Consider the following 25,259-nt stretch of genomic DNA (forward strand, 5'->3'; position numbering starts at 1 on the left):
AATACACAAATCCAAATAAATGCTAAATAATTCAAATTAAATATATACACTAAGGTAGTTTGGTTTACTTAAAAAAATTACTTAACAATTTTAAGTGAAATGATGAATTATAAGTAACAAGTAAATATAGACTTATAATATTTTTTATGTCATGGTATAAATAATCGTACAGAAATCGCACATGATTTGTACATATAACTTATTTAAGTGTTTGAATAAATTTAATACTAATTTAAAACTTATAAGAAATATAAATTAATTGTGTAAAAACAAAATATTATAAATTACATTTAAAAGTGATTAAACATTTTAATGAAATCTAATTTCAAAAATCAAAATAAGTCAACTAAATAGATTAGGATTTTCTGCTTCTTATAGATCAGTCTTCCTACTTATAAATTTATTACACAAGTCAAGTTACAAGTAAGAAAAGTTGACTTAAAAGGTGTACACTAACACAAACACACCCTACATAAGGCTGGTTTCAGATTTTAGAACGCTCTGAGACAAAATCGTTATGGCCTTACCCGTTACTCCATCTGTCCCATTAAATTCTCTAAATTACGTCTAAACAGTAAACGTAGAGAAGCCGGTGGGACGGAGGTAGTATGAGCTTATTTCCATGCATATTCGTGTTACTGTTGATTCTTCCTGTATCAATGTTTTTGGTACGGCTAAAACCAAAGAATGTGCATTCAAACATTACTGTTCCACCAGGATCAGCTGGATGGCCAGTGGTTGGAAAAAGCTTTAAGTACGTGTATTGTTCTAAAAATCGGAAATCGGCATTATTCGGTAGAGTATCGTTTCAGTGATTAATTGGATAATCTATGGTTAATCGGAGTATTAATTGGATATATTTAATAAAATATGAAAATAATTAATTTATTAAACTAAATATATTAATTTAAGAAAAAGATGCAGTGATTAATCGGATTTTAAAATTGAATCGTCAAAGCATATTATCGGGTGATTAATCGGTAAAATCGATGATTTTTAGAACAGAGGTCATCAGGTACTCAACAATTTATAACTGAAAAAAAGGAGGAATTACTCCACGAATGTCTTTCAAACGAGCATTTTTCGACAAAAAATGGTCGTGTTTTGTGGAGCACAGGGGAATAAGTTTGTATATACAAAACTAATCAAATCTGGGTGGCCGGATACTGTGCTGAAGATCTTGTTTGACTCTGAATTTTCGCACATTCTTGTGAGTGAATCATCACTGATACATCGTATTGTACGCGATATTCTAAAGCCTGAGGGTTTAAAAATTTATGTTCCTGTGATGGATGCCATGGCACAAGAACATGTCGAGTTGGATTGGGATGGTAATGAAGTTGTAAAGGTACATACATTGTCGAAGAAGCACACATTTAGTTTGGCTTGTAGATTATTTGTCGATGAAATTGATGTTGAGCAAATCGCGAGGATATTCAAGCAGTTTGCACTTGTTATTTCTGGAATGTTCTCTGTTTCGATTGATCTGCCTGGCACTGCTTATCGTAGAGGTGTTAAGGCTGGGAAATTGGTGCGGGAGGAGCTTGAGAAGACCGTTACCAGGCGGAGAAAGGAAATAATGGAGAAAAAGGAAAATCGTCGTCTTGTATTGATATTTTTTCTCTGTTAGTCCCTTAACAATATAGCAAGAATTACAGAAGGGGGTTGAATGAAATTCTTTACCTTTTTCTTGAAATAAAAATGTTCAACTCGATTATAGATATATTTGTTTTGATTAGCACAATGCGGAATATAAACTTTTAATGAATCAAAACAAGAGTAATTAAAAACAAGAGTCTTTAAAAACTTTCTGGTGGATTTAAACAATTCCACCAGAGATATATATTAATATATCGAGAGAACTCTGTGTGCAGAAATGCTCACAGCTGCTTTTACAAGATAGAACAACTAAGAACACAGGAAATGCTAAAGATAGTGCTTACAAAGATTTCTCTGTGTTTGTTTCTAAGCTCACTTAGTTTTCTTAGTTATTTTCTATTTGCTACTCTCTTGGTTTATATATATTACCAAGATTACAAAGTCAAAAGAACTGAATAAATAAAAATTCTAACAGTCTTGATCTTTGCAGCTTTTCGTCCTCTATGACCCAGTTAATAGGCTTCCACAGTGTTTGTATCCAATCTCGACGGCTGTGTGTCAGCTTTTACTTTTCAACTGATGTTTGAATCTTGATATTATCATCCGTCGACTTTCAGATCATCCGTCGATGACTTAATTGATCATCCGTCGACTGCTATTTTGAACATCCGTTGAAAGTCATTTGATCATCCGTCGAAGCTTTGTTAAGCATCCGTTGATAGCTATTTTGGCACTTTACTTCATTTCACTTATACAGAATTACAAGACATTGCTTATGTACAGTTAATCAACCTATTCTGCATATCTAGTTAAAGTCAACATGACTTGTATGCTACTACAGATTCTATACAAAGGTGCATACAACACTGTGCTACAAACTTATCATCATATAAGCTACTCACTCGATGGATAATAAATTACTCATCCGTCGGTACTCAAACTGAGTTATCCGTCGGGACTATAATACTTATTCGTCGAGTGCTACATTATTTCACTAAGTAAAATCTACTTAGATGTTTTATTTAGGTAATCATCAAGTGCACAACATATTCACAACAATCTCCCCCAATTTATGTCTACTGAAATTGTAGCCATAAATTAAGAGACACTTGATGATAACAAAACATCATAAACATATATCTTTAAGGATAAGTAGATAAAACTGAAAGTGCTTCAATTTAAACAAGGTATACAAGGTTTTGCTCACAGTCAATTCAAGATGCTCCTCTAGCCTGAGCAGATTTTTCTAGTTTCTTGAAGGTCTGGATCTTCTTCCAAGCTTTCTGTTGTTTTCTTCAATTTGATTCTGGAGCTGTCTGTGGAATTCTAATTCATCAGATTCTGAGAGATCTAACATTTCTTGCATTTCCAAAAGAGTCTCATTGCTAGAGATACTCAATTGGTCTTCTAGTCTGAAGAATCTTCTCACACCCTTGTCATCCATGAATTCCATCAGCCAGTAGGGCCTTAGATGCACTCTTCTCCCTGTGTATGGGATGATAAGTGTTTTGGGTAGTGCATCTTTGGCTCTAACACTCCTTAGCTCTTCAATCTTCTTCAATACTAATCTTCTTGCAGATACATTAAACCCAAAGTTTTTCTTGAAGGATGAATAGACTTTGATCAACACAGCTTGGCTTTCTTGAAGTATCCTGTGAAGAGGCCACTGAATCTCCCTTCCTCCTTTGTACTTGAATACCAATCTTTCAGGTAGGTTTCTGTATGCATCAATTGCCCTTACCTCATCCAGCTCCTCCAGATAAAGGTTTAGGTCTGAAAATTCCTTGATGTCACACAAGTACAAGTAGTCTCCCTTGTTGATCTTGGGTTGAGCTTTGACTACTGCCTTGGATTTGAGAGGTGACAGCTTCACTTTCTTGACTGCCCTTGATTTTGTCCTTCTTGGCTTGGTGAGAATTGGCAAGTTGAAGTCAGGAATTGGTAATTTATCCCACTCTATTGGCTCATCCTTTGGCACAATAGGCTCTCCATGTATGTTCCTGTAGGGGTCTACCACCCTTATGTCTTCAAATACCACAGAGGGCTTTGATGCTTGAATTTCAGCTTTAGTGGATTCCATTGAAAATTGATCTTCCAATTCCTTGTTAACAATATCCAACTTTCTTTTTGTTCTTTTAGCCAATTCTTTCTTTCTTGGAGATTTCTTCTGTTCTTCAATATTCTTCTTTGATCCAGTAGCTTGAGTTGGTTGAGAGGAAATTTGTTGAGAAGAGTTCACAGCCTGTAGCTTGGTCAAGATAGCAAACTGTTCTTTCTTTTGTTTAGACTTCTTTGCATCTAGAGCAGCTTGCCTCTTTTCCTGCTTCAATCTGGCTTTTTCTTCTTCCTTTGCTTGAGCAAATTGTGGATGTCCAGCTACAACACAAATTTCCTTCCCATTTCTGAATATCTTTGCAATTCTCTCTCTTGAGGCTGAATCAGCTGGATCTTTGTAGAGAAGAATAGATCTTGACAGAAGCTTCTTTTCATCAGGCTTGGGTGTCTCATACACAGTATCCATAGGGTTCTTCAAAGATGACTTTGGATAGTTTGTCCTTGGTTTAAAAATCATCTCAGCCTTTGTAGTCTTGATGCAGGAAGATTGTCCTTTCTCCAGATAGTTCATGCTCATCTCATTCACATTGATTGGCTTGACATGAGAGTGATGGATTGCTGACTGATCTGGTTCCTTGACTAATTGAAACTTTATCTGTATTTCCTCATCAATCTTTTTCCAGTTGATCAGAGTCAACTTTTCTTTATCAGCATCTTTCAAACTTGCTGCTGCTGCATTTATAAGATCTATACCATCTGCAACTGGTGGCTTGGAGATAGTAATTGAAGGTACAATTACTTTGCTGATTTGAACTACAATGTTCTCCCCCTTAGTTGGTCCTTTCTCCCCCTACTTGATTCTCTCTCCCCCTTTTTATTATCATCAAGTGAAGAAGTTAGGCCTTGTGCTTTAGCCAGTTGCATGAGAAGATTTGTCTGGAGTGTTGGATCTTCATTAAGTGCAAGGAGTCTAGATGAGCGTTAAGAACAGCCTTGGTACCAGCATCTGAAACTTCCTGAAGGGCTTGCTGAATAGCTGTTACTTGTCTTACCAAAGACACCTCAAATTGTCCTGGTGTAAAGTCCTTTGCCCATGCCCATTCAGGTAAACTTAAAGCAGAACTTTGGCCTTCAGCTCCCCCTAAGTTCATGCTTCCATTCAAAGAACTAGAGTCATCATCATCAGAATTTACTCCAAATTCTTCAGATGGCTCTCCAGCTTGAGGAGACATCCTGTTGACAGCAACTTTATCTCTTTGAAGAGATTCTGTGGTGTGCACTAAGTGTAAAGTCTGTTCTGCCTCCACATTGCCCTGAGCAGCCAACAATTGATAGGCTGAAACAGGGTGAGTAAAAGTGTCAGCATCCAAGGAAATGTTATCAATTACAGCTTTGTAATGTTGCTGAAATTGTCTTTCCTTTTCAGCATCATCCATAATCATTGACTCACTGGCAATGGCTGGCTCCATCCTTATTGCTCAAGTACCTGCTTTTCTCTCATGTTCTCTCTTTTGTTGCATCAGGGTCTCACCCTGGCTCCCCACCCTCACACCCTCACCTTCACCTACTAAGGTGGGACTCCTCTCACTCACTTTTGCCAATCCTGAATGAATGGATTGCTGAGATTCACTATTTTCCTCTCCTTTTGCCTGGGAGCAACCCAGCCTCTCACTCAATACACTCTCCTTTCTCAGTCCTAAGAGTGATTGTATTACCACCAAATCTTCTGCACTTGAAATTATTGAAGTTTGAAGTTGTGCAGAGACACTCGACGGATAAATGATATCCGTCGGGTGAGTGGTAAAGCTATCCGACGGATAACTGCTGTTAAGCTTATCCGTCGGGATACAATCACTACTCGACGGATGAGCAATATCCATCGAGAGAGTAGAAATGAATGAGGTGGGAAGAGAAACTATTGTTGACTCTGTGTTGATTGAAGTTATTTGAGGCACAGATGTCACAATAGAATCAGAAAGAATTGGCAAGTGAGCCAACAAATCATCTAAAAGATGATGCTCACTTGTACTAGATTTTGGCTTCCCCAACAGAGTTAAAGAAGGGGAATCAGGAATTGAAGTGTTTATCATGTCCACTTCCAGTGAGTTGGTTGGTGAGTATTGTATTTCAGTGGCTTCTATCAAGAGAGATTTTGGCTGTGACTCCATATTTATTGGAGCCACATCAATCTGAATTTGAGAAGGTGCAGGGACTGTGTCTTTAGCACCAGTTTGCACTAAGTGTGTGTCCTGTGCATCCCCAGTTGTTTTGGATTTCTTCTTTCTAGTGTAAGTTTGGTGTAGACTTGTGTCCCTAACCCTCTTGGCCTGTGCTCTTGGATAAGAGCTTTGTTCAATAGCCACATCCTTTTGGGAGGATGCAGCTAGAAGTGAGCTTTTGTCCTTTTTAAGCACTGCAGTTTGTTGGGAAACTGCAGTGTGGCTAGGCTGGGATTCACTTATCTCTCCAACCTTATCCTTGGGGTTTCTTTGATGTTCACCCCTTCCCTCACCTATCTTACCCTCCTTCACACTCCCCTCTTTGTTTTTGGTAGAATTTTCAACTGGTATCTTTTGAAAGATACCAGAGGGGGTTTTCTTTAATTTGGATTTAAGAATTGTAGTTGTTTTGGCAGCTTTGGTAGGCAACTGTTTGGTCATTGTCACAGTTGCCATAGCTATGCCTGAAGTCAAAGAAATAGAAGGGATTGGAATAGTTGAGAGTGTAGATGAACTTACCTCACTTACCTGAGGTGCCAGCATTACAGGAAAATAGAACATTGGCACATCCTTGTGATGGTTGGCTCTGTTCAAATCTGCAATGATTCTTCTCTCTTGAACCCAACATGCTAATTTGTTGGTTGGGTTCTCAAGTACAATCTCTTCACAAAAATGGTTAGCCAAAAGCATAAAAAATCTAGCATAGTAAATATTCTTTCCTCTTTTGGCTAAGTCACCTAATTTATAACCTAACTCATACACAACCAGATCACTTAAGTTGTAATATTTGTCTGTAACTAGCATGTATAGCATGTTAAGCATGGAAATGTTCACAGAATCAAAATTACTGATTTTTCCAGAAAAGACCTTAGTTACTACATCACACAAGTAACTCCATTCCTTCCTAAGACCTAGTCTTCTAATTTCACTTAGTTTTGCAGTAGGAAGTGCATAATGAATGGAATTTAGCATATTGACAATATCAGTGTCAGTGTGTGGTGCAGTAACATTGTCATCAGGAATCTTGAAACATGCTTTTATGACATCACTATTGATACAGAAAACATTATCTTTGATGGTCAGAGTGATGGTTTTGTCAGTAGAGTTGTAGATTGTTGTTGTCCACATCTCCTCAACAACTTCACAATAAATTGTGGGTGATTCCAGCATAGCAAAACTTAACTTGCAGTTCTTCACGAAGTCCATCATCTTATGATAGTCTTCAGATTGCTGAATCCCCTTATTGACCAAGGCAGTGAAGTTGTTCTTCTCATAGATGAACCCAGTCTGTGACATGATCTTTACTACGGGTGCCATTGTTAGGGAAGAAAAGCTTGAAGAGAAAGAGGATTTTTGCTTGAGAGAGAGTGAAATAAGACAGTTGAATTTGAGAATGATAAAAGAAAATGATTAGAATGAAATAGGCTTTTATGCTTTGCTCAAACTCAACGGATAAAACTAATAAAGAGAAGTAAATTACCCAATAGAAACTGCCTAAAATTACCGTTTTAAAATAAACTTTAAAAATTCCACCCATTATCCGTCGTGTAATGCTTATAAACTGTAAGTATACTCGATGGATAATGTTCAGGGAATTAACGGTTAAGATTTAGACACTTCGACGGATGAGGATAAAATGTTATCCGTCGAGCTTTAAAATATTCCAGAAAAGTAATTGATTTTTATTTACAATTTGTATATCGACGGATGACTCAACCCGATGGATAATGGTCATCCGTCGAGAGACAAATTTTGACTTAGCCAAAATTTCATCCAAGACTAAAAATCAACTAAATTTCTGGCTTCTTTTCAACTTGCAAAAGTAATTCAGATAAATTCAAGAGTAATTAAGCATACCTAACTCACTTACCAACCTAGAAAAGGTGGATTCATCCAGTGGCTTGGTAAAAATATCTGCAAGTTGCTTCTCACTTGGAACAAAATGTAACTCTACAGTACCATTCATTATATGTTCCCTTATGAAATGGTACTTGATGTCTATATGCTTTGTCCTCGAATGTTGCACTGGATTTTCAGTGATGGCAAATGCACTTGTGTTGTCACAGAAAATAGGAATCCTTTCAACTTGCAAACCATAGTCCAATTGATTTTTCATCCATAAAATCTGTGCACAGCAACTGCCAGCAGCAATATATTCAGCTTCAGCTGTAGAAGTAGAAACTGAATTTTACTTTTTACTGAACCAGGACACAAGCTTGTCTCCTAGAAATTGACAGGTTCCTGTTGTGCTTTTTCTATCAATTCTGCAACCTGCATAATCTGCATCTGAATAACCAGTTAGATCAAAACCAGAATCTCTAGGATACCAAATGCCAAGGTTTGGTGTTCCTTTGAGATATCTGAAAATTCTTTTAATAGCTATCAAATGAGACTCTCTATGATCAGCCTGAAATCTAGCACACAAACATGTAGCAAACATTATATCTGGCCTACTGGCTGTTAAGTACAGAAGTGAGCCAACCATGCCTCTATAACTTGAAATATCCACAGACTTTTCAGTAGTGTTTAGTTCAAGCTTAGTTGCAGTGGCCATGGGAGTTTTTACAGATGTGCAATTCATTAGATCAAACTTCTTTAAAAGATCAAAAATATATTTAGTTTGACTAATGAATATTCCATTACTAACTTGCTTAACTTGTAAACCAAGAAAATAAGTTAGTTCTCCCATCATACTCATTTCATACTTGCTTTGCATCAGTTTGACAAACTTTTTACAAACTTTTTCATCTGTAGAGCCAAAAATAATATCATCTACATAAATTTGAACAAGTATGCTAGAGCCATTCACATTTCTGAAAAATAAAGTTTTATCTACAGTACCTCTTGTGAAGTAATTTTCCAAAAGGAACTTTGATAAAGTGTCATACCAGGCTCTAGGTGCTTGCTTCAGTCCATAAAGTGCTTTCAATAGATAGTAGACATACTCTGAGAAATTTGGATCTTCAAAGCCAGGAGGTTGACTTACATACACTTCTTCCTCCAAATCTCCATTCAGAAAGACACTTTTGACATCTATTTGATAGACCTTGAAATTAGCATGGGCTGCATAGGCTAAGAAGATTCTGATGGCTTCAAGTCTTGCAACAGGAGCAAATGTTTCATCAAAATCTATCCCTTCTTGCTGACAATAGCCTTTAGCAACCAATCTTATTTTGTTCCTTACTATTATGCCATTTTCATCCATCTTATTTCTGAATACCCATTTGGTGTCTATTGGATTCTTTCCTTTAGGCTTGGGTACCATCTTCCATACTTTATTCCTTTCAAATTGGTTTAGCTCCTCCTGCATAGCTAAAATCCAATCAGGATCTAATAAGGCTTCTTCTACCTTCTTTGGTTCTTCCTTAGACAGGAAGCTGCTGTATAGACATTCTTCTTGAGTTGCTCTCCTGGTTTGAACTCTGGAAGAAACATCACCAATAATCAGTTCAAAGGGGTGATCTTTTGTCCATTTTCTTGGTTGAGGTAGATTAGCCCTAGATGAAGAGACCTCAATGTTGTCTTGATGTGTGATTGAGTTTTGATTGCTAGAAACTCCCCCTGAGTTTGTGGATCTTTGATTTGAAATTGGGGTGCTTTCTATGGGTGATCTGCCTTGACTTCCTGCTCCTTTTGATAACCTGACGGATGGTGAATTTTGAGTACCGACGGATGAGGCAGGTTGTCTTCCGACGGATAATACAGATTGCCTTCCGACGGATGAAGCATTATGTAACTCGACGGATGTTGAGTTTTGTGCTTCATTTGTAGTAAATTTGTCCGCATTATCCTTAGACACTGTTTCTTGATCACTTTCATCATCACTTTCTTCACTGACCATCTCAACATTGTCGAATTTGAGGCTCTCATGGTAATCTCCATCTTTTAGTCATTCAATATTTTTATCATCAAACACAACATGTATAGATTCAACAACAATGTTGGTTCTTAGATTGTAGACTCTATATGCTTTACCAACAGCATATCCAACAAAAATTCCTTCATCTGCTTTAGCATCAAACTTCCTATTTTGATCAGTTTGATTTCTCAAAATATAGCATTTACAGCCAAAGACATGAAGAAAGTTCAGAGTTGGCTTCTTGTTCTTGAACAATTGATAAGGTGTCTTGCATTTTGCTTGATTAATCAGAGAGATGTTCTGAGTGTAGCATGCAGTGTTGACAGCTTCAGCCCATAAATATGTTGGTAATTTTGATTCTTCAAGCATTGTCCTTGCAGCTTCAATAAGAGATCTATTCTTTCTTTCCACTACTCCATTCTGTTGTGGAGTCCTTGCTGCTGAAACCTCATGCAGGATCCCATTTTCCTCACATAATGCTCTCAAGACATAGTTCTTGAACTCAGTTCCATTGTCACTCCTGATTCTTCTAACTTTGAAATCAGGATGATTGTTAACTTGCCTTATGTGATTGATGATGATTTCACTAGCTTCATCTTTGGACTTTAGGAAATAGGTCCAAGAGAACTTTGAGAAATCATCTACAATTACTAGGCAAAATCTTTTCTTTGAGATTGACAATACATTGACTGGTCCAAACAAATCCATGTGAAGCAGTTGCAGAGGTTCTTCAATTGCTGAATCAAGTTTCTTCCTGAATGATGCTTTAATTTGCTTCCCTTTTTGGCAGGCATCACACAGTCCATCCTTTGTAAACTCCACCAGAGGAATGCCTCTAACTAGCTCTTTCTTTACCAGCTCATTCATGGTCTTGAAGTTCAAATGGGATAGCTTCTTGTGCCATAGCCAACTTTCATCTTGACTTGCTTTACTGAGAAGACAAGTTACAGATTCTGCTTTATTTGAGTTGAAGTCAGCTAGATACACATTTCCTCTTCTCACACCAGTGAGAACCACTTTGTTGTTTTGATTATTAATCACAACACAGGTTTCTTTGTTGAAGGTTACTGAGTTGCCTTTATCACAAAGCTGGCTGATACTCAACAGATTGTGTTTGAGACCATCCACTAAGGCAACCTCTTCAATGATGACATTGTCTTTTGAAATCAAGCCATATCCCACAGTATAACCTTTGCTGTCATCTCCAAAAGTGATACTTGGGCCAGCTCTCTCTTCAAACTCTGTGAGCAGGGTAGAATCACCAGTCATGTGTCTTGAACAACTACTATCCAACTACCAAAGATTCCTTCTGTTTCCCTGCACACATTAAAATCAAATCAAGTTGATTTTGGTACCCAAGTTTCCTTGGGTCCTGCCTTGTTAGCTTTCTTCTTCTGTTTCTTAGGTTTTAACTCATTTGACTTAGGAATTTCAGATTCTTCCTTAGTCATTTGGGTTGGGCCTTTGAAACCACTAGATGCTACAGAATTATTATGCATGTTATGGCTAACAGGAAATGGCATGCTTGGTACAAACATGTTATTCCAGTAAGGCATGCTAAATGACATTTGAGGCATATTGTATGCAGCATAATATGGATTAGGTGCAAATGGCATATTAGCAAACTGTGCATTCATGTTCTGTGTAGGCATAGCATTAACAGGCATAGGAGGCATGGCATTCATGTTAGAGAATTGAGGCTGAACAGACATGGGAGTAGGCATGGCAGATTTGCAATTAACAGACAAATGATTTACACTACCACATTTGACACAGATTTTTCTAGGAGCATATTTGTCAGGTGTGTAGTTGTTATGTTTGTTAATCCCTACTTTACCATTCCTATTGTTTTTCCTTTTAGTTTCTATTTTTACCTCTATCTTCTCAAGTCTGTCACTCAACTGTTTGACAGTCATGTGACCAACATTAGCCTTCTTCCCTTTCTTGGCTTGACTTGACTCCCCTGAAACAAAGTTCTTGGAAACAGACCCATACTTTTCATTTAGCTTGGTTAATTTGGCTTTACTAATGGGTTTGTTCACAGCCGACGGATGAGGATTTTTATCATTCGACGGATAACACATTTTGTTATCCGACGGATAGTCCTCATCATCCGTCGAGTCTACATCTGTCAGCAATCCATCTACCAAAATAGGTTCTAGTTTCTTCTTATTCTTTTTCCAGGCTTCATCACAAAAGGACTCAATTCCTTGAACCTTGGTGATTTTAGCATGAACATCTCTGGATGTTTTCCATGCTTTAATCACCTCCTGTTCACGATCGAGCTGCTTCTTTAAAATTTCTTCCTTTTTCAAGGACTCAGTTAATTCCTCCTTAGCAATTCTACACTCAATTTTTAGTTTCTCAAACTCAACAAACTGAGACTCAAGCACATTATTCCTCTCACTCAAAAATAAGTTGTTTTCTTTGATTTTAGCATTTTCTTTAGTGAGGGACTTAAGTGTAACACGCAAATGATACAATTCTGTAGACATGTCATTTATTGCATCATTACACTCAGCTTTAGATAAATGTGCAAGGTTTGTAGTAATTACCTGATTGCTTGAGGAACTTGTCTCTGTTTCATCAGACTTGGCCATAAGGGCTAGATTGACATAGTTGATCTCCTCATCTTCATCCAAACCATCAGCTGCCCAGTCATTCTCTTGTGTAATAAAAGCCCTTTCCTTCTGTTTGAGTAGATCAAAGTATTTTTGCTTATAATCCACAGACTCAAATTTTTTCTTACTAGAATCTGACTTTCTACACTCATTTGCAAAATGCCCTGCCAAGCCACATTTGAAACACTTGAATTTTGACTTATCCACCATGTTTCTATTTGGCTTGACAGCTCCAAAGTTCTTCTTGAACTTGAGCTTGGCAAATCTTCTTGAAAGGAATGCTAGGTGCTCATCAATGTCCTCCATGTCATCTTGACTCAAAGAATCTTCACTTTCTGCAGCTAGCCCTTTACCCTTGCTTTCACAGGCCTTTGAAGTTGATTCCACAGCTTCCATCTTCACTTCCTTCTCCTTTTCCAGTTCAGCAACTAGTACAATGGATCCTCCTTTCTTCTTTCCTCTCTCTATTCTTTCATCCTGCTCTATTTCAAGCTCATAGGTCTTCAGAATGCCATACAGTCTCTCCAAAGTAAACTCCTTATAATCTTGTGAGTTTCTCAATGAGACTGTCATTGGTTTCCATTCCTTTGGAAGAGATCTGAGAAATTTCAGATTGGAGTCTTTAGTCTGATAGACTCTTCCATGCAATTTAAGAGCATTTAGTAGCTTTTGGAATCTACTAAAAATGTCAGTGAGTGACTCACTTTCTTCATTGTGAAAATGCTCATATTGCTGAATCAGGAGCTGTATTTTATTTTCTCTTACTTGCTCAGTACCATCACATATTATCTGTATTGTGTCCCAAACTTCCTTGGCAGTCTTGCAGTTGATGATGTTATCAAACATATCTGCATCAACACCATTGAACAGAATGTTCATGGCCTTTTTATCTTTCCTGACTTGTTCAAGATCAGGATCAGACCATTCATGCCTTGGCTTTGGAACTGATGGTTCATTTCCAGTTGCAGCTCTCATTGGAACATGAGGGCCTCTTTCTATGCAGTCCACATAGGCCTCATCTTGAGAAAGTATATGAAGATGCATCTTTACCTTCCAATGATGGTAATTATCTTTATCCAGAAAATGAATCTTGACTCCAACATCTTTCTTGTTCATCTTGCTGAATTGTTTTGATCTTTAAACTCTTTGTAGATTAAGAGCTTGCTCTGATACCAATTGTTAGTCCCTTAACAATATAGCAAGAATTACAGAAGGGGGGTTGAATGGAATTCTTTACCTTTTTCTTGAAATAAAAATGTTCAACTCGATTATAGATATATTTGTTTTGATTAGCACAATGCGGAATATAAACTTTTAATGAATCAAAACAAGAGTAATTAAAAACAAGAGTCTTTAAAAACTTTCTGGTGGATTTAAACAATTCCACCAGAGATATATATTAATATATCGAGAGAACTCTGTGTGCAGAAATGCTCACAGCTGCTTTTACAAGATAGAACAACTAAGAACACAGGAAATGCTAAAGATAGTGCTTACAAAGATTTCTCTGTGTTTGTTTCTGAGCTCACTTAGTTTTCTTAGTTATTTTCTATTTGCTACTCTCTTGGTTTATATATATTACCAAGATTACAAAGTCAAAAGAACTGAATAAATAAAAAATCTAACAGTCTTGATCTTTGCAGCTTTTCGTCCTCTATGACCCAGTTAATAGGCTTCCACAGTGTTTGTATCCAATCTCGACGGCTGTGTGTCAGCTTTTACTTTTCAACTGATGTTTGAATCTTGATATTATCATCCGTCGACTTTCAGATCATCCGTCGATGACTTAATTGATCATCCGTCGACTGCTATTTTGAACATCCGTTGAAAGTCATTTGATCATCCGTCGAAGCTTTGTTAAGCATCCGTTGATAGCTATTTTGGCACTTTACTTCATTTCACTTATACAGAATTACAAGACATTGCTTATGTACAGTTAATCAACTTATTCTGCATATATAGTTAAAGTCAACATGACTTGTATGCTACTACAGATTCTATACAAAGGTGCATACAACACTGTGCTACAAACTTATCATCATATAAGCTACTCACTCGATGGATAATAAATTACTCATCCGTCGGTACTCAAACTGAGTTATCCGTCGGGACTATAATACTTATCCGTCAAATGCTACATTATTTCACTAAGTAAAATCTACTTAGATGTTTTGTTTAGGTAATCATCAAGTGCACAACATATTCACAACAGTCTCGTATGCTGCTTCTGGCAGATGAAAATGGAAAATTTATGAGCGAAAAGGAGATATCTAATAATATTGTGGGCTTACTTGTCGCTAGCTATGAGAGCACCAGCACTGCTGTTTCATTTGTGCTCAAGTATCTTGCAGAGCTTCCACAGATTTATGACGAGGTCTACAAAGGTACCGACAATCTGTCAAGGAACCAGTTACTCTAAAACCTTAAGGTGTTAGAGAATGACCCTTTCCAGGATCTTATATTATTCTAATACAATCTACACTCTTTAGGTTCAATTGTTGATTAAGAGAGCAACTGATGATAAACTATATTGCAGAATTAGTAAAAATAGCAAAATTAAAAGGAGGGAGTTGTTAAAGTGGGAAGATATTAAGAAGATGAGATACTCGTGGAATGTTGTTTGTGAATCTCTTAGGCTCACAACCATGAATTCTTCATTTTCCGGCTTTAGAGAGGTTGTCAACGATGTTTCATTTTCCGGCTTCACCATTCCAAAGGGATACAAGGTACCTGCAGTTTATGCAATTTACTTCATATATCAATCATTTATGAAACGTCTTTGCCTTATAAACTGAACTGAATTCCCAAATATACTCGATGACTGGGTATTACATGTTGTACTAGTAAGTTGTACTTGATTTTTTTGTAGGCGTCTTGGTCATCACACACAACACACAAAGATCCGGAATGCTTTCCGGATCCAGAAAAATTTGATCCAATCTGTGAAACGTCTTTGCCTTATAAACTGAACTGAAGTCCTAAATATACTCGATGATTGGGGTGTTACATGATGTACTAGTAAGTTTTTACTTGATTTTTTTGTAGGCGTCTTGGTCATCACACACAACACACAAGGATCCAGAATGCTTTCCGGATCCAGAAAAATTTGATCCAACAAGATTTGAAGGAAAAGGACCTGCGCCATACACTTTTGTACCTTTTGGCGGAGGACGCAGAATGTGTTGCGGAAAAGAGTATGCTCGACTTGAAGTTCTGGTGTTTATATATGTTGGATCAAAAGGAGAAGGCCCAAAGGAGTTACATTTAGAACAGTTGTTACCTATTAATGTAAAGCCCAAGAAGGCCCACTTTATATTAAAAAGCCCATTTGGGGATTTAGTATAAATAAGACAGAACAACCTCATTTTAAGGGGTTGGCTCATTAAGTAAAGAAGATCATCTCCTAAAATTATAGTCTAATAATAATAGTAATATTATTGGTACATCATTTGGCGCTAGAAGGAGGGGCTTTACTTTGTAAGATCCAACCAAAGATGATCGTTGAAGAGATTGATCCGGCAACAGCTGGACCAACTCAGGTAAAAGAACCACTAGTAGAGGCTATCTCCAATCCAAAGGGTCACGAGGCACAAGAGCCGCCCAAACAGTCGACTCTGAAGCCGAAGTGTTTGTTCCCTCCCCCTGAAGAAGGTTTTCATGATCAGGCGCCGAAGTTATCACAGGCTGATCAGCGAGACAGGAAGAGGAAGTTCAAATCTGATCAAAGACAAAGGATCCAGACATCCAAAAGGAAAAAGGTGTTGTCAAGCAACATGCGACTTCACCTTGAGAAGATTGAGAGGTCGAAGGCTGAAAACAATGAGGATCCGGAGGATTTTCCATACTCTGATGAGGAGCTGGAACTCCTGGAGCGGGAGACACAGATACTACAGGCCAAACTTGAACGACAACGTGAAATCCATCATCTCCGTCGTGAACTTCAGCAAGCTTCGATTAAAAATCAAGAGCAAGGCAATGATCACTACGTCGATGATGAAGACGCCGATTACGAGTATGAGCTGTCAGCTGAATCGACATACTCACAATCTCGAGGACGTCGACAGCGTACAATATCGTCTGCCGACGCTTCCCAGCGAACTATGTCCACATAATCTATCTCTCACGAAGAATTTGCCAAGATGCAAGAAATCGCTCAGATGCGTACCATAATGAGAAACCAGTCTGGATTTGAGACTGTATCTGAAAGCCCCTTGTCATTGGTTCTTGAAAAAGCACGCATCGACAGGACGTTGAAAACTCATGCTCTCAATCATTTCGACGGATCCTCGGACCCGTTAGCATTTCTAAACATATTTGATGGTCGCATGGCTTTCTTCGGTCACTCGGAGATCGCTAGGTGTCAGTTTTTCTCCACTTGCCTTCAAGGCACGGCTCTCCGATGGTACAGTAACTTGACACCCCGGTCAATCGACTCGTGGACAACTCTGAAAAGCAAGTTTCAAGCCCGATTTTCCAGCAACTACAAAGGAATCAAAGTTACAGCATCCTTGATGACAATGCACCAGCGCTCCGGTGAAAGTCTCAGGAATTTCTTAACCCGGTTCAGGGAAGAGATAGCAGAAATTCCAGACTTAATAGAACAGATGGTTGTCAATTTCCTGACAGTAGGTATCGATAAATCCAGGCATGGCCTGCTTTTAGAAGAAATCTTTGAAAAAAGGCCAAAAACCCTACAGGCCGCATTCCAGATTATAGAACATCGCATGATGCTTCAAGAAGCAGTAAGCTGTATACAATCTCCACGGAGGTCGTCAAAATATGAACGACGCCGAAGCTACAGTCCACGATCCCCCGCGAGGGAAAGGCGCCGAGAATGCCGTAGTCGCCCCCACCACGCACATCGGACCTCCCTCCGAGGGATAGAAGAGAAAGAGATTGGAAGCCCCACAATCGATCTGAAAAAGAGTTCACTAAACTCGACACCGAAAAAACGACAATTTTGGCGGTGTTAAAAACAGAACCGGATTATCGTCCTCCAAGACCCATGAAACCAGGAAGACCCCCAAGCTCCAGATATTGTGAATATCATGAGCATACTGGCCATACAACAGAGAAATGTTTTCAACTTAGCAATCTCATCGAAGGAAAAATTCGTCGAGGACAACTAGTCCACTATGTGCAACACGATGATGAACCCAGTCGTCACCATCGAGGCGAGGACGATCGTGTAATCGGCGTTATTTTTGGCTGTATAGCTGCCAGGGGCCTCTCCCACAATTCTCGCAAGCTTTATGCTTGAGAAGTTTTTAATGTCAATCCCTCGGTAACTAAACGCCCTCGAGCGAATCCCTCCCCAGTCATCTCTTTCTCCGATGATGATTACCGTCCCGGTCTCATCGAAGGCCATCAGGATGCTCTTGTCATCACAACGCGTGTGGGAAACAACACGGTTAAGAAAATATTGGTCGATAATGGTAGCTCCGTCGACGTGTTATATCATCAAGCTTTTTCCCGGATGGACATAGGGGATCGAAGACTCGAGAACTCCCGAACCCCGTTATACGGGTTTACAGGCAATGAGGTTCATGTGGTAGGAACCATCGACATGCCGGTGCTTTTTGGTTCCCCGCCCTGTCAGGTTTGGAAAATGGTCAAATTCCACGTGATTAGTGCTTCCTCAAGTTTCAACGCCATATTGGGGTGAACAACGATTACTGCACTCCGAGCTATAACATCTATCTCCCACTTAAAAATGAAATTTCCCACAGATTTTGGCGTGGGAGAAATGATCGGTGATCAAGTAAGGGCAAGAAAATGCTACTTAACCACCGTGTCTCCAAGAAAAAAGACTGACGAAGAGTTAGATGTTAATCAAGTGCTTGACATCGACCCCAGGGACCTTGTTGAACCACCCACTAGCAACTCTTGCTCTCCCGTCGAAGAAACTGAAGAAATAGAGGTGATCGAAGGAAATCCTGAAAAAACTACAAGTATCGGCAAGAATCTCCCAGATCAATTAAAGAAAGATATCACGTGCCTTATCCGTGAATTTTTTGATATTTTCACCTGGGATCCAAAAGATATGCCTGGAATTCCCGAGGCCGTCGCTCGACACTCTTTGCACATCAGTAAAAACATCAAGCCGGTGAGGCAAAAACATCGTACATTCTCTGCCGAGAAAAGGGCAGCCATCGACCAAGAGATCAATAGATTACTCGAGGCCGGTTTCATCGAGCCAGTACAATTCCCCACATGGATCTCGAATGTGGTCCTGGTCAAGAAAAGTAATGGAAAGTGGAGAATGTGCATCGATTACTCAGATGTCAATAAGGCATGCCCTAAAGACTTTTATCCACTCCCGAACATCGATCAACTTATTGATGCAACCGCGGGAAACGAACTTCTCTCTTTCATGGATGCCTTTTCGGGGTACAATCAGATTAAAATGGACTCACATGACTGGCATCAGACCACATTCATCACACACCGGGGAGTCTTCGGATACCGAGTGATGCCTTTCAGTTTAATCAACGCCGGAGCTACTTTTCAACAAATGATGGATAAAATATTCGGCACACAAATTGGGAGAAACATGCTGATATATGTCGACGACATGATCACAAAGTCGAAGATTTCCTCCGACCATGTGATAGACCTTCGCGAAATGTTTGAAAACGCAAGAAAAAATAACATGCGGTTAAACCCAGCTAAATGCTCATTCGGTCTTACTGCCGGAAAATTCCTTGTTTTTTTGGTTACACAAAGAGGTATCGAGGCAGATCCATCCCAAACAAGAGCAATCTTGGAAATGGAAAATCCAAAATCAGTAAAATATTTACAAAATCTAACCGGTTGCATCACCGCACTTCGAAGGTTTATCCCCCAATCTTCAAAAAGATGCCTCCCATTTTTCTCAACAATAAAGACAGCTTCCAAATCATCACACTTTGAGTGGAACGAGAAGTGCGAGAAGAATTTCTCCGAGCTAAAAGTATTCTTTACAAATCCACCCATCCTCACTCGGCCTTTACCAAATGAGCCTCTGAAGGTATACCTCTCTGCATCCGATGAAACGGTCGCGGCCATACTGGTTCAAGTCAATGAAGGAAAAGAAATCCCGGTATACTACATTAGCCACTCTCTTCGAGATACCGAAGTCAGATACCCGCAAGTAGAAAAATTGGTCTATGCCTTAGTTGTTGCAAGCCGAAAGCTTAGACATTATTTCCAGGGAAGGGAGATTCATGTGCTTACAAATCAACCCCTAAAGAGGATCCTGCACAAACCCGACATGACGGGTAGACTTGCCGCATGGACAATCGAGTTAAGTCAGTTCTACATCGAGTATAAGCCTCGAACTGCGATAAAAGCCCAGGTTCTTTCAGACTTCGTTGTTGAGTGTCAGTTTCATGCCAAAGCCCAGAGTTTCGACGAAAATCATTTAAGACCATGGTTGCTATTCATCGACGGGTCCTCGACGGCTGACTCTGCATGAGCAGGAATTATTTTAATAAGTCCGGGGGGGATTCAAAGTCCAGCAAGCTCTAAAGTTTGAATTTCCAGCAACAAACAATGTCGTCGAATACGAGGCACTCATCACAGGATTAAGAATGGCTATGGATCTTGAAGCTGAAATTATTGACATATTCGGAGATTCTCAGTTAGTCTCCTAACAAATAAGCGGGGAATTCAAGGCACATAACGAAAAAATGGCTCAATACCTGGCAAAAACATAAGAACTACTCAAGAAATTCTCCTCATGGAAACTTTCCAATGTCGACAGAGAAGAGAACCAATGGGCCGACTATTTGGCCAAGTTAGCCTCCTCGAGTCTTCCAATCAATCCCAATCCAGTGTATGTCGATGTCCTAGCTACTCCCGCCATTGACGAGCTTTCTATCAACCAAATCCAGAATAACTCTGACTGGAAAAAACCATTTCTCGAGTACATTATCGACAACAAACTCCCGAGCGAGAAACGCGAAGCTCGCTCACTTATGTTCAAGGCAAGAAATTACTGTGTAATTGGTTCATCGCTGTACCGACGCGCCCTATCTGAACCACTACTTCGATGTCTGACATTAGAAGAAGCCCATCTAGCGATGGTCGAGGTACATACAGGAATCTGTGGTGACCATCTCGGAGGAAAGAACTTGGCTCTCAAAATAATCAGGCAAGGTTTATATTGGCCCACAATTCGGAAAGACTGCGAGGAATGTGTCAGAAAATGCCAAGCATGTCAGCTACATGGAAACGTGGATCACTGACCCACGACAAAGCTCAATTCTGTCCTCGCACCATGCCCTTTCTTCCAGTGGGGCATCGATATCGTAGGACCCTTTCCAAAATCTAAGAACCAGTGCCAATATATAGTGGTAACGGTGGATTATGCTACGAAATGGGTCAAAGCAAAACCACTTTCAAAGATTAGAGAGAAGGAAATGATTGAATTTTTTATGGAATATATGGTATTTCGCTTTGGAGTTCCGTGAATCCTAGTTTCAGATAATGGCACGCAGTTTGTGGGGGCTCAATTTGAGAAAACTTTAGAAGAGTTAAAAATCCAACATATCAAGACATCAGTGGCATATCCACAAGCCAATGGACTGGCAGAGATAACGAATAGAACCATCCTACAAGGGTTAAAGAAAAGAATTGAAGAGATTCCCCGCTGCTGGGTCGACGAACTGCCAAATGTGTTGTGGTCATACAGGACGACCCCTCGAAGCTCAACAGGTGAGACCCCTTTCCGCCTAGCGTATGACGTCGACGCGGTCTTACCAGTTGAAATAAGCCTAATTTCCCCAAGGGTCGAAGTTTTCAATCCCTCCCTCGCACTCGAGGGTATGCGGTTTCACAATGACTTGCTAGAAGAAGCAAGAGAGGAATCTCGTCTACGCATGATCGCACAACAAGAGAAAACTGCAAATTATTTTAACAAGAAGGTCAGGAGCAAACACTTCAAAATAGGAGACCTCGTCCTCTGGGACTCCGCGACATCCCAGCCCACTGTCACTGGAAAGCTCAAGCCAACGTGGGAAGGCCCGTACAGAGTTTCGAAAGTCGTTAGCACGGGAACTTATGAGCTCTCGCACCTCGACGTTCAGTCTATCAAGAACGCCTGGAACGGCATCCACCTCAAGAAATTTTATCAGTAACAGGCTCCTATGTGTAATACTTGAAACTCTAAGGCTATAACTGCCCTACAAAAATTAACCCTCGATGCAATGAGGGTCGTTATGAGATCCCCATCGAGGGACACTTAATTTATGATAATAATTGTCTTTTGAATTCTCAACCATACTTAAAGGCCCCTCAAATAAGAAAAATACACCCACACAAAGCACGAGTTGAAACTCTTTTAAAAAAAAAATAACATAAACATATCAAGTTTTCGGTCATTTCACTGAGAACACACCTAGTTGATATCCTAAACTTAACCATTTTCTAAACGGAAGCCAGGAAAACTAACAATACAATACTTACTAGTAGCAGGGTACATACTACATCTTCAATGTTCAGATTAAAGGGAATTCTAATGCCAAAAATTAAAGGAATAGATTGTCACCCAAGCTAGGGCTCAATTTCTGCTCTTCCCATTCAACTTTAGAGTGTTTAGACACTCAAATTTTATCACATGATTCAACATAATCCGGGAGTGCAGCTTTGATTTGAGAATAATCTCGCAAAACTGTAAAATTTTGTCTCTAAGTAAATACCATTACCAAAAATACCAACAGGAATATCAAAAGTCTAAAATCCAGCAATTATAAAAAGTCTAAGAGCATTATCATTACATCACAACGGGGCATTCCCCGCCTTCAAACATCGTCGTGAGGAGGAGGATCCTGGGTAGTCTTCCTGGCTTGAGCAAAATCACGAATATAATCGTCGAAAGAGTGACCAGCTATATCAACCCCGGCACTCGACAATCTGGTCAAACAACGATCATAACCTTCGCCCAACGCCCTTGCGATATCTTCAACGCTCTTCTCCAACTCCAACTTCATCTGACAATTATCCTCGATCAGGGTTTGGTTGGAAGCAGCTAGGTCCGCAAGATCCTTCTCAGCCTTCTCCCGCATCCTCTTCTCATCATCACTCGACAAACTAACTTTACATAAAGCTTCCTCCAATTCAGCTACCTTCCTGTTAGAATCATCACGCTCCGCTTCCAACTCTTTAACCCGTGTACTTAGCCGAGTATTAGCCAACGTCAACTCGCTTGCCCGGCGGTCGGACGCCATATACAAATCCTCGAACTTCTTTTTCTCTCGAGTCATCGAACCAAGATCAGCGCTAAGCTTAGATATCGCCACGCCGTCACAATCATTCTTAAATTCACTCAAAATGTAAGTGAAATCCGAAAGGAACTAAAAACAAAACAAAATACATACGTTAAAACGTAACTACAAAACCAAATAAGAAATAATATGGGGGATCAGAGATGCATACCCGACCAGCACGACCCATACATCTTTCCACCAAATTACTGCACTTCTTGTCAGAATAAGACACCATATCTTGAGGAAGCTGGAAGGCCCTGAAAACCTGCAATGGCACTGTCGAGCCCCCGGTCCATCTCTCATTAGGTTGAACCTCAACGCGTACGACTTCTTTCGATGCATTGACATCCGAAGACGTCTTCAAAAGCCCCTTCCCTCCGATGATTGTCAGTGTTTTATTTAAGGGAGCACGCTCAGGCACGACCCTCGCACCATCGACATCCGAACGCTGCCTCTTTCTTGGCATCAGCTCTGGAGCATCCGCAACAACTTCTTCACGATCCTCGACCACCCGATCACCATTGTCATCCAGCAGCTCAATGGAAACAGACCCACCAACTTTAGAATCCCCAACCCTCGGTCCCTCGCCAGCTGACCCACTTGCCTTCTGAATTAAGAACATCATAGCCTTGTCCATTTTTTCCCTCGAACTCCGCTGTCAAGAACGTTCTTCAAAGAACTTCCAGCAACTGCAGAAAAGATAATTCTTAGTTTAAAAAGAAAAGAGAGATAAAAAGAAACAGACAACAGAACAAGAGCAAAAAGTTAGACATAAAGGGAACATATCCTTACGGGAATGACTCTCCAAAAATGCACTGTCCTTCAGCTGCAAATGGGAATACAAAGACATCGACCCATGAAAATCATCCAAAAATTCAGAATCATACTTGTCTAATCTATTCAAGGCATCAAGGGCCTCTTGACTAACAGGACGACAAGACTGCACAAACTCCAAGTCAGGACCCCCAAAATACAACCACTTAGCATGATACCCTGAGTTCGATGAACGAACACTAACTATCTTCATTCGCTTATGCCGCGAATCAAAATAAACTTGACCTTCGTGGTACCGGACCCCATAAATAGAAAATAATAACGGATTCGTAGGAACCCAACCCTTTTCGTGACACAACGCAATAAAACCATTTACTTGAGCAACAGAGTTTGGAGTCAGTTGCGCAACTCCACACCCTTTCGCTTCGAAAAGGGCCAACTGGAAAGGGTGCATCGGAAGTCGAAGTCCAAATTCAAACAACAACAAGGGAATTCCATGCATGCCATACTCTGGTATCATCCAGACCCGATCATTAGAACCCGGAACCCGATACCTATACCCATTATCAAAATCGACCCAGTTCTCTAATTTACTCGAAGGCACGAGCTTATTCACATAAAAACTAATATAATCTAAACTTGGTTTATCCCCAAATTCACGCCTACCCATCGATAAATTATCCGCTAACTTTCGCTTCCTAAACGCTATAGTCCGGGGACTCAAGGGAGCGGGATCCCGAGGGGCACAATCGTCTCTAAACAATTCACCCTCATTCATAAAATCAAAAGAATTGCAATTCGCTATATTTTCGGGAACCTCTAGGTGGTCAAGATTAAGCAAAGATTCTTGATCCCCCTCATCGAGAGGCCTCTTCTCAGGATTACGGTCAGATACAGTCTCAACAGAGGCTGAAGAACTATCCATGACACCAAAATGAAAACAATAAAAGAAGAAAATGAAGGAAGAACAAAGAAAAAAAAAAGATGAAACCCACACGACAAACAGAACCGAACTAGACTCGATACCAGAAATCAAGTTAAGGAAACAAAAGAAAGGGAAAAGAGAAAGTCAGTGAAGAAAAGAAACTTACAGTCGGGAGATGAAATGGCAGAGCAGCGGTTGAATCTTTAAGAAATCCAGAGAGAAACTGAATGATTTTTTTGGCCTCCCCCAATAAAAAAAAGAGAAAGAAAGAATGAAAGAGTGAAAGAAAGTAAAAAAAAAAAGAAAAAAAAACAACAAATAAAACACACAAGTTATACACGTGCTAAACGCATCCTCGCGCAAAAAAAACGATCAAACTTAAGAGTTTCTGATTTTATTTTATTTTATTTTTCTTCTTGTTTCTTTTCTTTTTCCCAGGCATAAATCAGAAATAGCAAATCTAAAGATATTGCAGGGGGGGACAAATGTTGGACCAAAAGGAGAAGGCCCAAAAGGAGTTACATTTAGAACAATTGTTAACTATTAATGTAAAACCCAAGAAAACCCACTTTGTATTAAAAAGCCCATTTATGGATTTAGTATAAATAAGACGGAACAACCTCATTTTAAGGGGTTGACTCATTAAATAAAGAAGACCATCTCCTAAAATTATAGTCTAATAATAATAGTAACATTATTGGTACATCAATATATAACATTGTCACCAGATTCAAATTGGAGATGGTCAATCCCCAAGAGAAGATAGTGTTTCGCTCTTTCCTGATACCAGTGGAAGGTCTACCAATTCGCATTACTCGCCATAACAATGTTGATGCACGCTAAGGAGTAAGGAGCCTACACTTACAGTGTATGAATGTGTATGATCATTCAGATCAATTCTGTTCTACAGATGTTATAATAATAATAATAGTAAACAGTGCTATTAAGCTGATCTCACTA

General features: G+C 39.5%; 1 pseudogene; it reads left to right on the forward strand.

Annotated features, from left to right (window-relative positions):
- The first annotated feature begins 659 nt into the window (after nt 1–659).
- On the forward strand, nt 660–25,142 carry LOC141720100 (beta-amyrin 6-beta-monooxygenase-like; annotated as a pseudogene).
- Nucleotides 25,143–25,259: the final 117 nt, after the last annotated feature.

The sequence above is a fragment of the Apium graveolens genome, chromosome 4 (assembly GCF_009905375.1).
Source record: "Apium graveolens cultivar Ventura chromosome 4, ASM990537v1, whole genome shotgun sequence".
In the NCBI taxonomy this organism is placed as follows: Eukaryota; Viridiplantae; Streptophyta; class Magnoliopsida; order Apiales; family Apiaceae; genus Apium; species Apium graveolens.